Source organism: Xiphias gladius, unplaced genomic scaffold, assembly GCF_016859285.1.
Source record: "Xiphias gladius isolate SHS-SW01 ecotype Sanya breed wild unplaced genomic scaffold, ASM1685928v1 HiC_scaffold_98, whole genome shotgun sequence".
Taxonomy (NCBI): domain Eukaryota; kingdom Metazoa; phylum Chordata; class Actinopteri; order Istiophoriformes; family Xiphiidae; genus Xiphias; species Xiphias gladius.
Window position 1 is genome coordinate 1 of NW_024402717.1, and position 3,956 is coordinate 3,956.

The 3,956-nt window shown below is 37.3% G+C and overlaps 1 long non-coding RNA gene across 1 annotated transcript; it reads right to left on the reverse strand.

The window, feature by feature from the left end:
* Window positions 1-1,713: 1,713 nt before the first annotated feature.
* On the reverse strand, window positions 1,714-2,527 carry LOC120788009. The gene is made up of 3 exons (XR_005707177.1): window positions 2,292-2,527; window positions 1,902-2,171; window positions 1,714-1,783 (listed from the first exon to the last, which is right to left on the reverse strand). It is a non-coding gene; the product is annotated as an uncharacterized LOC120788009 (long non-coding RNA).
* Between the last annotated feature and the right edge of the window lie 1,429 nt (window positions 2,528-3,956).

Sequence of the window (3,956 nt, forward strand, 5' to 3'; positions counted from 1 at the left end):
CAGTCTCCTTGTTTCCTTGTCTCATCCTGGGACTCCTCTGTATCCTCTCCTGTGTTTTTACCATAGCGTTTATCAAGTTTAAGATAAGCAGATGCCTAAGGTCAGCAGGTGTGTTTCTCTCCCACGGCGTAAAATCAGTGGAGGCTATTTTTGCCACTTCCACAGCTGGTTCCCTGAAGATGTCCTTACAGGTCAAAGGCTGTTTTATTAAGTGAGGGTTTTCACAGAATCTTTCGCAACAAGACAGCACTTGGCTTCAAGGTTGAAGAGTTTCTCTAACTTCTCACAAGAGTTCTGCTTCTGTCAGCGCTCAGGTGGAGAATGGATATAGAATTGTGGGCTCTGCTTTTATAGAGACAGCCTCAACACGTCACTCATCACCATGACTTCAGTGTACTTACAGAAACCAAATGTTAAATATTACATTTTATTATTATCTGTTTTATGCAAAGCTAAACCTTACCTGTATACATCTAATAATAATAATAATAATTTTAAAATATATTTAACTGAAATGGTTAATTGCTTATTTTCAGTAGTAACAACTTGTCTAATGCTACTGTGAAGGATTTATAGTCCTTCATATTTTCTGGAAATAAAAGCTTGTTTTCTGCATTTTTTCAGCAACAGCTATTCAGTGTATTTACATTCTGTAATTAGCTGTTTTCACTATGAGTGGTGGAGGCCCCATTCCTGCATCTAATTCAGACTCCTCACACGTAGAAGGGATTCGCAGGAAAGGATGGATGTATCCCTGCATTACTGTGTAAACAGAAGAGAGAGCTGACAAAGAAACAAGAGCACATTTTGTTTGTTGGAACTATTTTCCCAGAACAAAATGCAAAAATATTTTTTAGCCTTTATGTAAGGTCTGTGACAGTGATTCATTATCAGCCTAAAAAGGTATAAAATTATCATTTTACACCCTGTATACTGTAAATGTTACACAGTTTGGCTGAGCACCTTTAAACTTGATCCCCCTTTTTCCAGTTGGTTGTTTTTCATATATCATAACTTTTATACCTTCATCAACTTGTTCTTGTTGGGACCAGGCATGGGACATGGGCCATTTTTTCACTATTTTACTTTTATTTAAAACGCTGTTTAGTGTAGTTTCAATTTTGCTTCAACATTGTCTTGCAAATAATTCTTTCATTTTCCATTCAGTTTTGAGAAAATATCCAGCTAAGATGATATTAGTGCTGTAAAAAAAACACAGTGTGTTCAAGAACGCAGCCACTTAACAGAATAAAATCATTTCCTCGGCCTGTTTTATTTTTGATGCGGCAATGAGGTTGGAACATTTTGACACCACTTACTCAACTCAGGAGCTCTTTGTGAATTCCTATATCGTCATTTTCAGTGTCAAACCAGGTCATAAACATTTAGCAAGCACTTTTATCAAATAATGCATAAACTTTGTGTCTCTTTCTTTCTCATTATTTACACATTTTTAAACCTTCAAGGCTGCATTCAGGTCCCAGTCTCCTGGAGATGAGTTTGATCCCACTTGTCCTGATGATCTTCAGGACAGCAACTGACGATGCTGCTGCTGCAGCAGATGAGGAGGACGTCTGGGGCCGCTTTGTCCTCACTGGAAATGGATAAAGACAGACAAAGAGGACAACAGTTAATAACCTCAGCAACCCAACAGGAGAAGTATTCAACTATATATGAATTTTAAATAATAGCATGAAATAAATTTATACTTACCTTTTTAAATCAGAGGGTTCACTCAGCCTGCCTGCTTACAGGGCATGCTGCCTCCTCCCTTCTCTCCTCTCTAAAAGACAAATGACAATTAAGGCGAAATAAGTCGATAAATTAATCAAAATTATGTAAAAAGAAGAACAATTTATCGTTATATACAATTCTGATAATAATTTATAATAAATGCATACTTATTTCTTTTAATGAAGGGGTTCACAGTGCATGGCATCTCCTCTGCTTGTCTCCTCTGGTCTTTGTCTTGTTTGTCCTCGTGTCATCTCATTTCTTTACTCTAAGAGACAAATGGGAGACAGTGAAAGTAATAGTTAATAAACAACTTAAGCCCAAGAGGAACTATTTATCTGTAAAGGAATTCTGATAATAACAACGAATAAAATTTATACTTATCTTTTTTTAAATGAGAGTTTACAGGGCACGCTGCCTCCTCCCTTCTCTCCTCTCTAAAAGACACATGACAAATAAGGCGAAATAACAATTAATAACTTCATCAAAATTATGTAAAAAGAGGAACAATTTATCGTTATATACAATTCTGATAATAATTTATAATAAATGCATACTTATCTTTTTTAATGAAGGGGTTCACAGTGCATGGCATCTCCTCTGCTTGTCTCCTCTGGTCTTTGTCTTGTTTGTCCTCGTGTCATCTCATCTCTTTACTCTAAGAGACAAATGGGAGACAGTGAAAGTAATAGTTAATAAACAACTTAAGCCCAAGAGGAACTATTTATCTGTAAAGGAATTCTGATAATAACAACGAATAAAATTTATACTTATCTTTTTTTAAATGAGAGTTTACAGGGACGCTGCTTCCTCCCTTCTCTCCTCTCTAAAAGACACATGACAAATAAGGCGAAATAACAAATAATAACTTCATCAAAATCATGTAAAAAGAAGAACAATTTATCGTTATATACAATTCTGATAATGATTTATAATAATTGCATACTTATCTTTTTTAATGAGGGGGTTCACAGTGCATGGCATCTCCTCTGCTTGTCTCCTCTGGTCTTTATCTTGTTTCTCCTCTCGCATTCCTAAAATAACATAGATGAAACTGAAGACTTATCTTTTTTTTAAATATAGAGAATTCACAATTTATGCAGTCTCCTTGTTTCCTTGTCTCATCTGGACTCCTCTTGTTAAAAGACAAATGGCAGGTAAGGGGCAATAAAAGTTAATACCTCCAGATATTTTTGATTATTTTGGAACATAACTTTAGAAACGTCACTACTCTTTGACATAGTCTGTCAACACAAAATGGACATTACAAGCCTTTATTACAATGAAAGTAAATGTAAGAAAACGTATGTAGAAGGGGCTACCACACTATAAACACAATATATTTTAACCTTTAGATGCTTTTTCAAGGAATACTTACCAATTTGTTCATTCTGGTGAGGTTCAAATCAAAGTCAAAATCCTTTATAAGTAAAGACATCTTGGTGTCCCAGATTTTGATCCTTGATGAACAGGTACATGTTTTCCACTCTGTCCACCTCTGGCTGGTCTGGATAGCTGGGAGAAATTGCAGGTGGGGTTAATATCTTCACTGGCCCCTGTCTTGCTGATCCTGTCTTCTCCTGCCTCTTCTATCAGGCTGTTCTTCCTTGTTGAACTGCCTCTCATTGGTGGATCAGTAGTTTTTCTTGCTCTGACTCTGTCCCTGCAGGTGTTTTGATAGGTCTTCTCATTCCTAGCTTAAACTTGAATCTGAAGCTCGTGATGATGAGTCAGCTCCATTAAATAAAGTTGCATGTGCTTCTAGCTCAAGAAAACACATTCAACTTTATTTACAGACATCCATCGTAAGTGCTTTTGCTGTTCAAGTCTTCAGGGAGACTGCTGTCTGTCCCAACACATATTGGGTAGGAGGTGAGCTAAACCCTGAACAGGGCACAGGCAATTTAGTGTTTCCAATTCATCCTGTTTGGGGGGGAAAAAAAAAATAAAATTTCTTTCAAGGGAGCTCCTATCTCAAGAGTTCCTGGCAGCTCCCTCATGTTTTCCACCATATCAGACACAGGCCAGCATAAAGAAATAAAGAAAGGTGCGAGACGCACCAAAAACACTGACCTGTGTACCATGATGAAACAAACTATTTACAAATGTACAATAATAACTCCTCAGCCAACCATATCCATGGTGCAGCATGTCTGCATGGGCCCCGGTGCAAGACGCTACCTGGGTGCTCTCTAGCCGTGCCAGATGCACAGGCCACAAGG